This window comes from Canis lupus, chromosome 21, assembly GCF_011100685.1.
Source record: "Canis lupus familiaris isolate Mischka breed German Shepherd chromosome 21, alternate assembly UU_Cfam_GSD_1.0, whole genome shotgun sequence".
Lineage (NCBI taxonomy): Eukaryota > Metazoa > Chordata > Mammalia > Carnivora > Canidae > Canis > Canis lupus.
Window position 1 is genome coordinate 26,229,348 of NC_049242.1, and position 12,210 is coordinate 26,241,557.

A 12,210-nucleotide genomic window follows, 5' to 3' on the forward strand; every position below is an offset into this window, starting at 1 on the left:
AGCAACCCAAGTGTCCAATGGTAGATGAATGAATAATAAAGATGTGGTTTATATATACAATGGAATATTACTCAGCCATAAAAAGGGGAGATCTTGCCATTTGTGACAATATGGACAGACCTAGAAGGTATTATGCTAAGTGAATTAAGAGAAAGACAAATACCACATGATCTTACTTATATGTGGAATTTTAAAAAAATAAATGAACAAACAAAAAGCAGAAACAGACCCACAAACAGAACCAACTGAAGGCTGCCAGAGGGGAAGGAGGAAGGGGGATGGGCAAATGGATGAAGGTGAGTAGTAGATACAGAATTCCAGTTAGAAAATGAGTAAGTCATGGGGATAAAAGGTACACCATAGGGAATATAGTAAATGGTATTGTAATACTGTATGCTGATAGATGGATGCTACGCTCACACTTGTGGTGAGCATGTCATAACACACAGACTTGTTGAATCACTATGTTGTACACCTAAAACTGATGTAATATTGTGTGAATTTTTTAAAAAAATCACCAAAACCTCCGGCGGGGGGGGGAGAGGTATAGCAATTTCTTTATGTTTAATTTGTCCTTTCCAAGAAAACACAAACCAAGGATTTGAGGTCACTTTCAGATACCTGGACACAATCTATTAGGTAGGCTTGAAAGCCAGATTATGTTTAGGGCCTAGAAAGCACTGCCTGACAAAGGACAAAGCAGAGGGGCGAGTGAAGAGAATAGCCTCCCAGGAGAAAACTGGTTAAGTTACAACCTTGTCTGGTTAATTTATTTCTACTGTAGTATTTATTAACATTTTTCTTAATACGTAGATTGAAGCTTCTTCATTAAGGAAGGCATTTTTAGTGGCAAGCTTGGTGATATGTAAATTGCTGCAAGTCATCCAAGATTTTCAGAACAATGTCAAGGATTTTGGTGCCATCTGCTGGCAACACTTTACTCAAAAACATTAGCTTTAATAATTTTTGCTCAAGTGCTTATGCCTGATGCTGGCACAAAGTAATGGGAAGCTTTGCCCCTAACTTCACTCCCAGGATTTGAGATGATGAGACATACGTTAATTGAGAGTGATCAAGTACAAACACCAAAGCATCAAGTACTGACATGAGAGTTCAGAAGAAAGACGTAGCAGTGTGGGCAGGAGCCATCAGGGAAGACTGTCTGAAAGAGGAAGAACTCTGGCTGGCTCTGAAGGGGCTTCCATGTGGCCAGCTAGAGGGGAAAACTGAAAGCCATTCACCTTTCTTTTGCTGAATCTACAAATATAAAGCTGAAGTGAAGACTAGCCTGAAACCTATTCACTGATTCATTCTGCAAACATATACTGAGGGACAATCCCAGCTTCTCTGATCTGGAAAATTAGGAACAGCTATATCCCACCTATCTCTCCACAAGACTACACAATTGAAGTGATGGTGTTAGATGCTAACAATAAGACCGCAATTGTATTTAAATGGACTGTCTTTTAGATTTTTTTTCACCTCAGAAACTATAATTCATGAAAAACCAGAAAAGAGCTCTCATATCACATCCTTCTCTGGCATCAGCTGCCTTGCCGGTCTGCTCATGCTCAGTACTTTGGTCTTTAGGATTCTCATCACTTCTGTATTGCACAATGTGGGAGTAGTGATCACCCACCATGCTTAGCTGAAAAGGTATAGTAAGGATGAATTGAAAACTGCACGTCCAGCTAGTAGAGCAAAGTAAGAGGCTTGCAGCTAGCAGAATAATCAGCTCGGAAAAAAATGCTGATAAATGGACAGAAGTCAACTGGAGGAAGGTCTGGGGTATGCTTCACAGCTCTGGTCAATATTTTCATGAATAATTGGGTTGAAAACGCAAATGATCTGCTTACCAAACTGTGGACAGCAAAACGTTTAGCAGCTAGGAGACAACAAAGCAGGGAACATGGAAGACAGAAGAAGCAAGATCCAAAATGAATAAAGCTTGTTTCTAGAGTTTTTTTTTTTAAAGCTCTAACATTCTATGAGCTAGTATGCTTAAATGAAGAACCAAAACCATATGATGAAACCCAATCAACTACCCAAATATAGGATGGAAAATTAGTGGCTTTAATAGCAGTCCCTGTGAAACAGATCTAGGGGTCTCAGTTGACCACAAATTGCCAGGGAATATATGCCAACAGAGCCACTACCAAAAAAGCCAAGGCCATCTTATGCTGCTTAACTAGGAATATGCCAGAATGAAAGAGGCAGCAGCTCTACTGTTCTGCTCTGTCAAAGCATTCTTTTTTCTTTTTTTCTTTTTTTAAAGATTTTATCCATTTATTTATTTGAGAAAGAGCGAGCGTGAGACAGTACAAGCGGGGGAAGTGGCAGAAGGAGAGGGAGAAGCAGGCTCCCTGCCGGGCAGGGTGGGGCCTGATCCCAGGACTGCAGGATCATGACCCAAGTAGAAAGTAGATGCTCAACTGGCTGAGCAGCCCACCAAATTGTAGGGCCCGGGGATCCCTGGGTGGCGCAGCGGTTTAGCGCCTGCCTTTGGCCCAGGGCAGGATCCTGGAGACCCGGGATTGAATCCCACATCGGGCTCCCGGTGCATGGAGCCTGCTTCTCCCTCTGCCTATGTCTCTGCCTCTCTCTCTCTCTCTCTGTGTGACTATCATAAATAAATAATTTTAAAAAAAATTGTAGGGCCCTACAGTTAAGTCTTGGGACTACACTGTACAAAGAACACTGACAAAGACATGGCGATAAGGGAGGAGCCAGGATTACGAAGGGTCTAGAAACCAAATTACATATTGAACAGCTAAAGGCACTAAGACAAAAGACCTGGAGAACTACAGGAAGACATAGCTGTTACCTTCAATTACCTGAAGATTCTCCAGAGGCTCAGTAAGGAGATATATGCAGTGTAGTTCCTGTGACCAAGTATGACTCTACACATTACTAGAATACTCTACAAGGCAGAAACTTGGCTGTCAATTCCCTCCTACCATATCCCTGGCAAACAGTCAACCTTATCACATGAGGCAGACCATTCCATTGCTAACAGATGTGCTAGGTAGTTCTTCCCTGATGCCAACCTGAAAAATCTGCCTCTGTGTACCTTCTGCCTTTGAGTCCAACCCTTATCCTTCAGAGAGGCACACAGTACATTTACTACCTGTTTCTAATGACTACTCTTCTAATACCTAAAATTTTGTCTTTTTCTCCATGTCATCTTGTCTCCAGGCAAGAGTCAGTCAAGTAATAATTTAACAAACACTTACTGAGCTAAGGACTGCAGAATCCAGAGATAAAAAACTAAACCTCAAGAACTTACGTCTACTAAGGAGAAAAACAGCAACTATAATGCAGTATGATAAGTGCTAAGTAGGCCCTGGTGGCCAAGATAGTAGGAGAGGCTTTCACTCAATGTGGGAGAACCAAGGCTTCCTGAAGAAAGGAACCCTTGATCTCTGTCCAGATGCCCTAGTAGATCTAAGGAAAGACAGGCATCTAATGAGTGTTCCAGGATGAGGGAACATGGTATGTCTGAGAAAGTACAAATAAGGAAGGAGCAGTGAGAAATGAGCCTAAAGAGCAGGCAAGGCTCAGAGAAAGCTGATGTATGCATTACATGTAGAGAAGTTTATATTATAGTCTGGGGGAAAAAGTTTGTCTTTCACATAGAAAGTGGACTGCCACCCTTTACCACCTTACCTTTACCACCTTAGTCCATATCCTCTAGTCACATTCCAGTGACTCTCTTAATGTGTTGGTCTAAGAATAATCTATAGTACTTTAAAGATTTCTAGTTAGGAGACTTTGCCACTTATCCATCCCAGGAGGGAACAGCAGTTCAGGGGATAGGAGTTTGAAAAGATACTGTTTTTGGTAACAGGGATGATGAAAGCTTCTCCTTGGAGATCTTTAAAAATAGTATAGATACTTTTCCAGGCAAAAACTTACTCCTTCCCCTGACATCCCTGCGGGAGCTAGGGAGTAAGTAATATTAGACTCAAAAACAGGTGATGAAAACTGAGTGACAGAGAAGGCAAAAAGCAAGCTGAGGCTGGGCTTAGGTTTCCAATCCAGATCTGTCTCCCAGGTCCTGCCTCCCTGGCACCATTCACTTTTGAGTTTGTGATAACCCTGGAAAGGCTGAGGTGGCAATATGATGCAGACATTCAAGGGGTGGAGAAGGATGGACCTGGGCAAAAGTCACTAAAGAAGGAAAACTCAGGCTGGCTCAGTTGGTTAAACGTCTGACTTCGGCTCAGGTCGTGAGCCCAAGGTCCTGGGATCGAGCCCTGCACTGGGCTCCCTGCTCAGCCAGGAGTCTGCTTTCTCCCTCTCCCTCTGCCTCTCCCCCTTCTTGTTTTCTCTCTCTCTTTCTCTGTCAAATGGATGAATAAAAATCTAAAAAAAAAAGGAAAAATCAGGGGAATTAAAAACAGAAATAAATGACCATGGCAGAAACTGACAATTTCCTAGAGCTTTTGGCTCTAGGAAAATGGCTGAGTACTCATATGAGAAAAGTACTTAATCAAGAATCAGATTTTGAGGGGGATCCCTGGGTGGCTCAGTGGGTTAGTTCCTGCCTTCGGCCCAGGGCGTAATCCTGGAGTCCCGGGATTGAGTCCCGCATCAGGCTCCCTCCGTGGAGCCTGCGTCTCCCTCTGCCTGCGTCTCTGCCTCTCTCTCTCAGTCTCTGTCTCTCATGAATAAATAAATAAAATCTTTAAAAAAAAAAATCAGATTTTGGTTTTATGTCCAGCTCCCTAATTTAATGGTCATGTGCTCCCAGCAAATTTCTTCAAGATTTTGCACTTTGGTTTACTAACCTGAAAAGTGGAGGTATATTCTTATCCTATCATATAAAGCTGTTGTGAGATTCCAAAATATCAGATGAGAAAAGTACCTTTTAAAATATCAATGAAATCCAACTATAAGCAGCTTAAGGTAGTATTACTACTGTTGCTGTTCCTGAATAGAACAGTACCCTAAAATTTAAATACAGAAAACAGTAGGACCTTTTAAATAGCAATTAATTTAGATGAAGTTCTTCTTCTAATGTGAAGGATGGACTTGAATTCCTAAACCACGAAAAAAAATATTTGATACTTTTCACAGTGAAACCACAATCAGTCTAATGACTGGCAACATCCATGCTGCTCCATGGCAGTGCTTCTCATAAGGGGTGAATTTCTTCCCCAGGGGACATTTGATGAAGTCTGGAGACATTTTTGGTTTGTCATGATCAGGAGACGAGATGCTAGTAGGTAGAAGCCAGGCATGCTGCTAAAACATTGTACAATGTACATGACAGTCCCTCATGAAAATAAAGAATCATCTGGCCCAAAATGTGAATAGTCTCCCTAGTCAAAAGACCTAGTCTAGGAGAATAGAGCTTGTGTTTTTCCACTCAGGGGTCATGTGTGCCCACTGAAAGGCTGGGTTGCCAACTTGCCCTAGTGAAGAACAGAAAATTTCATTCAGTTTGAAAGAAACAGAGCCTTATCAATTAATTCCATCACTTCTCAGCATGCCCATAAGAAGCATTTTTTTGAAAGCTCTGATAGCGAATCTCAAACAGTTCATGTTTCTACTACTTGACAATAACCCCAGTGTCTCTCCTTTACACAACATTCTCTGGGAAGTTGTTTTGCTTTGATTCTTTTTTATTCCCATTCTTCACTCCATAGAAATTTAATGTGTTAATATGTATATTTTCTTTTGTGTTTGTTCTTACAAACTGTATTTTTTTGTTCATGTATTTTGTTTTTTTAAAGATTTTATTTATTTATTTATTCATGAGAGAGAGAGAGAGAGGCAGAGACACAGGCAGAGGGAGAAGCAGGCTCCATGATGGGAGCCCAACGCGGAACTCGATCTCGGAACTCCAGGATCAAGCCCTGGGCTAAAGGCAGGCTCTGAACTGCTGAGCCACTCAGGGATCCCTGTGCATGTATTTTGATTTATCAGCTGGCACTGTGTCTTTCTGTTTGTTACTTTTCCCACTCAGTACTCTGCTTGGAAGATTCACAAGTTGTTATGGGTAAACCTAATGGTTTGCTTTTAACTGGAGTACAGAATCACAATATGCATCCACCACATTTTACCTATTTATTCAGAGACAAATACCCAGACTGCCTCCATTGCTTCAATTAACTGCTGTAATTAACATTTAAATCAACACCTTCTCACATATCCCTTTAGGATATGTCACAAGAATATGTATATATTCCATCTGACTGAATAGTGCCATGTTGCTCTCTATAATACCTGCCCCATCTTCGTACCTACCAAAAACACACAAAAGTTCCCAAAGCCCCTGATCTCTGCCAGCAGTTGGACATATCTAGTGTCTAGATACCAATTATTACCAGTTTTAATCATTACTAATCTCCTATTATGCTATCAGTTAACTTTGCCTATGATACCCTTTATAGAGTAAACCCCCTTAATCAATCTATCTATCTATCTATCTATCTATCTATCTATCTATCTATCTATCTATCTATCTATCTATCCAGCAAGGGACAGAAGGGATTGGGAAGGGCAGAGAAGGAGAGAAAGAATCACAAGTAGACTCCACGCCCAGCATGGAGTCTGATACGGGGCTTGATCCTACAACCCTGAGACCATAACTCAAGCCAAACTCAAGTCAGACACTTAACTGACTGAGCCACCCAATCCCATCCCCTTAATGTTAATATAATCAAATTCATCAAATTCAAAAATTTTTATTTGTCCACATAATTTTTACTAACTATATAGTTTTGCTTTTTGTAATTAGATCTTTAATCTATCCTTAGTCCCCTTTGTATGCAGTGTGATATAGAAATCTAGCTTTAAATTTCTCCATAAATTTCTGAGTTTTCTCAATACAATCTACTTAACAATGAGTATTTTCTTCACTTATTGGTGGTTACACTTTACTGTCTTTTTTAAAAGATTATTTATTTATTTAAGAGAGAGAGAGAGACGCCAGAGAGCACAAGCAGGGGGAATAGCAGAGAGTGAGGGAGAAGCAGACTCCCTGATGAGTAGGGAGCTAGATGTGGGGCTTTATCCCACTTGAACTGAAGGTAGATGCTTAACCAACTAAGCCACCAAGGCACCCCTTATTGTCTTTTTTAAAAAGGATTGTTTTATTTATTTGAGAGAGAGAAAAAAAAAAGTGGGAGGGTGAAAGAGAGAGTCTCAGACTCTGCACGGAGCCTGGAGCCTGACACAGGTCTCAATCTCACAACCCTGAGATCATAACCTGAGCCGAAACCAAGAATCAGATAACTGACTGAGCCACCCAGGCTCCCCTACACTTTTATTACATATTAAGTTCCCATTATACAGGGATCTGTCTCTGAGATCTTTAGTCTGTTCAACTGGTCTATTTGTCTATTCTTATGGTAAGTCTTACTATTTGGAAAGGCAAGTCAGTGTCTTGGGAATTGTTTTCTTTCTTGCTTTTATTTTTGAACTTCAAGTAGAGGGGGAAAATGAGTTAATCAAAATCTGTAATGAATATTCTCATCATTAGTCATGCATGGGCAACTTTTAATTTTTAAAAATTACTTTTGATTCTGGTAAAAACTCATAAAATTTACCATCTTAATCACTTTTAAATGTATGCTTCAGTAGTGCTAAGTAGTATTCCCATTGTTTTGTAATAGATCTCCAGAACCTTTTCATCATACAAAACTGAGAAAATTCTATGATCATTAAACCACAACTCCCTATTTCCTGCTCTGCCCCAGCTCCTAGAACCACCATTCTATTCTCTGCCTCTATGAATGTGACTACATGTAGGTACCTCTTACGAGAGGAAGACAAATAGAAGCATTGGTCATTTTGTGACTGGCTTATTTCATTTAGCATCATGTCCTAAAGGATCGTCATGTTGAAACATATGACAAAATTCCTTCCTTTTTAAGTTAATTATTCTTTAATAATATGATAACTACTGAACTTACCACCAAACATAAAAGTGGAACATCTAAAACTACTTCAATCTACCTATGTGCTCTTCTCTATTCTATCCTCCAATCTTCCATCCAACATCACCCTTCCATCTACCTATCACCCTTGATTTTATCATTCCTTGCTGCTTAGAATACAGTTGCATTACACATATACATACTTTTAAAATATATCAGTTTTGGTTTTTTTTTTCATTTTCCAGTTTTGTTTTTAACTTTCTATGAAAGGCATCAAGTTATGAGAAATCTTCTGAATCTTTTACACTTAATATTAATTTGCTAAGATTCATCCTTACCATTACTTGTAACTACAGTTAATTATTTTTTGTGTTATTTTATATATTTCATGTAATATGTATGGTTTTATAAGTTCTGTAATATTCCATTGCATGAATACATCACAATTAACTTATCCATTCACCTGTATTTCAGTATTGAGTCATTTTTAAGTTTTTGCTATTACAAATAATGCTGTTATGGAAATTCTGGTACATTCTCCTAGGATGCATATGCAAAACTCCAAGATCAAACTGAAACTGAATGGGGAAGATATCTGCAAATGATGTGTCTGATAAGGGGTTAATTCAAGATATATAAAGAACCTATATAGTTCAACACCAAAAAACAATAACGAAGGAATCTGAATAAAAACGGGCAGAGGAGGGGTGCCTGGGTGGCTCAGTAAGTTGAGCATCTGACTCTTGGTTTTGGTTCCAGTTGTGATCTCAGAGTCCTGGGACTGAGCACTGTGCAGGGCTTCCTGCACTTCTGGAAGTCTGCTTCCCTTCCCTCTGCCCCTCGCCCTGCTCTTGCACATTTACACAGTCTCTCTCTCTCAAATAAATCTTTAAAAAAAAAAAAAAATTTAAAAAAAAGGGCAGAGGACCTGAATAGACAATATTCCAAAGAAGACCTACAGATGGCCAACAAGTACATGAAAAGATGCTCAACCACTGGCCATCAGGGAAATGCAAATCAAAACTATGGTGAGTTATGACCTCACATAGAATGGCTAGTATCAAAAAAAAAGAAGTAACAACTATTGGCTAGGATGTGAAGAAAAGGGAAGCCTCACGTACTGTAAGTTGGTACAGCTGCTGTGGAAAATATGGTAGAAGTTCCTCAAAAAATTTAAAATAGAAATACCATATGATTTGGTAATTCCACTATTGATTAATTTACCACCCCCTGCCAAAAGAAACCAGTAATTTGAAAAGATATGTGCAATCTCTATGTTTATTGCAGCATTATTTACAATAGTTAAGACATGGAGGGAACCTAAATGTCTAGTGATAGATGAATGAAGATGTGGTATGTGTGTGTGATATTATGCAGCCATAAAAAACAATGAGATCTTGCCATTTGTGACAACATGGATGAACCTAGAGGGTATCATGCTAAGTGAAGTAAGTCAGGTAGAGAAAGACAAATACCATATAACTTCACTTGTATGTGGAATTAAAACAACAATAACATCAAAACAAATGAACAAACAAAAAAAAACAGATTCATAAATACAGAGATAAACAGGTAGTTGGCCAGAGGGGAGAAGGATAGGGGAATGGGCAAAATAGATGAAGGGAATTAAGAGATACAAACTTTCAGGAGAAAATAGGTGAAGGGAATTAAGAGATACAAACTTTCAGGAGAAAACAGGTGAAAGGAATTAAGAGATACAAACTTTCAGTCAGGAGACTAAAAACTACAGCACAGGGAATACAGTTAATAAGACTATAATAATGTATGGCGACAGATGATAAATAGACTTATAGTGAGCACTGTATAATGTATGGAATTGTTGAATCACTATGTTGAACACCTGAAAATTATATAACATTCTGTATCAACCATACTTAAATAAAAATTTTAAGGAAATTGACATATCAAATATAAAAACTAGTCAACAATATAAACAACCGATAGAAGAAACCAAATGCCTAGAAAGCATGAAAACATGCTCAATCACTAATCTAGTAATTAAAAAAGGTAGTTAATAATTTAGATATGTTTACTCTATTAGATTGACAAAAAGCAAGAGAAGAAAGGAACAGAGAGGAACTATAAAAAACAACCATAAAACGAGTAACAAATGGAAATAAGTACATATCAATTAGTGATTACTTTGGGGTATTTTTATAAGACATTTTATTTTTTTTAAGATTTATTTGTTTATTTATTTATTTATTCAGAGAGAGAGAGAGAGAGAGGCAGAGGGAGAAGCAGGCTCCATGCAGGAAGCCCGACGTGGGACTCGATCCTCAATCTCCAGGATCACACCCCGGGCTGCAGGCGGCACTAAACCACTGTGCCACCGGGGCTGCCCTTATCAGACATTTTAAAATAAGTTTTATGTAAGCAATATCTGTACCCAACATGGGGCTTAAATTTACAACCCTGAGATCAAGAGTCGCACACTCCTCCAACTGAGCCAGATGGATAGGCAACCCCTATCAATAATTACTTTGAATGTAAATGGGTTAAACACTCCATTCAAAAGACATAATGGGTGACAAAATGGATAAAAAAAGCAAGATTCATCTATATGCTGCCTAAAAGAGACACATTTCAGACCTAAAGACACATACAAAATGAAAGTGAGGGGATGGCAAATGGTAGTGAAAAGAAAGCCAGCATAGCAATACTTATACCAGACAAAGTAGACTTTAAAGCAAAGACTGTAACAAGAGATAAAGAAGGACACTATATATAATCATAAAGGAGACAATCCAACAAGAAGCTGTAACAATTGTAAATATTTATACACCCAACTGGGAGTACCTAAATACATAAAACAGCTAATAACACACTTAAAGGAAGTAACTGACAGTGATACAATAATAGTAAGAGAATTTAACACTCCACTTACATCAATGGATAGATCATCCAAACAGAAAATCAACAAGGAAACAAGGAAACAGTGGCTTTGAATGACAAAATGGACGACATGAATCAAACAGATATATTCAGAATAGTCTCTCCAGGAGAGACCACCCATTAGGCCACAAGACACATCTCAACAAATTCAAAATAAACTCAAAATGGATTAAGGATCTAAATGTGAGACCTAAAACCATAAAAATCCTAAAAGAGAGCACAAGCAATAATTTCTCTGACATCAGTCATAGAAGCATTTTCTAGATATGTCTGTCTCCTGAGGCAAGAGAAATGAGAGCAAAATTAAACTACTGGGATTATAACAAAATAAAAAGCTTCTGCACAGCAAAGGAAATAATCAACAAAACTAAAAGACAACCTCCTGAATGGGAAGATATGGGAGAAGATGTTTGCTAATAACATATCCAATAAAGGGTCAGTATCCAAAGCACATAACGAATTTATACAACTCAACACCAAAAAACCCCAATTAATCCAATTAAAAGTGGGCAGAAGACATGAATAGATATTTCTCCAAAGACATACTGATGGCAACAGACACATGAAAAGATGCTCAACATCATTCACCATCAGGGAAATGCAAATCAAAACTATGATGAGGTATGACTTTATACCTGTCAGAATGGCTAAAATCAAAAACACAAGAAACAACAAATGGTCAGGATGTGGGAAAAAAAGGAACCCTTGTGTACTATGGGAATGCAAAATGGTATAGTCACTGCGGAAAATAATACGGAAGTTCCTCAAAAAATTAAAAATAAAATTACTGTATGATCCAGTAATTCCATTCCTGGGTAATTTACCCAAAGAACATAAAAACCTTAAATGGAAAGATATATACACCTCTGTTTATTGCAGTATTATTTACAATAGCCAAATTATGCAAGCAGCCCAAGTTTTAATCAATGAATGAATAATGATGATGTGGTACACACACACACACACACACACACACACACACACACACAGGAATATTATTCAATCATAAAAAAAGAATGGAAAAAAATAATTTAAAAAAATAATAAAAAAGAGAATGGGATCTTGCCATTTGTAATAACATGGATGGATCTAGTGTGTAATGCTAAGTGAAATATGTCAGTCTGAGAAAGACAAACACTATATGATTTCCTTCATGTATACTTTAAGAAACAAAACAAATGAACAAGAAAAAAAAGAGACAAACCAAAAATAGACTCTTAATTTTAGAGAATAAACTGATGGTTACCAGAGGGGAGGTGGGTAGGGGCAATGAGTGAAATAGGTGAAGGGGATTGATAGTATACTTACTGCGATAAGCCCTGAGTAATGTATAGAATTGCTGAATCATTATATTTTACACCTGAAACTAATGTAACATTGTATATTAGCTATACTGGAAATAAAATAA

The 12,210-nt window shown here is 38.3% G+C and overlaps 1 protein-coding gene across 2 annotated transcripts in view; it reads right to left on the reverse strand.

Annotated features, from left to right (window-relative positions):
- Positions 1-12,210, reverse strand: part of RNF121 (ring finger protein 121) — an 81,711-nt gene that overhangs the window by 29,381 nt on the left and 40,120 nt on the right. The window lies entirely within an intron of this gene.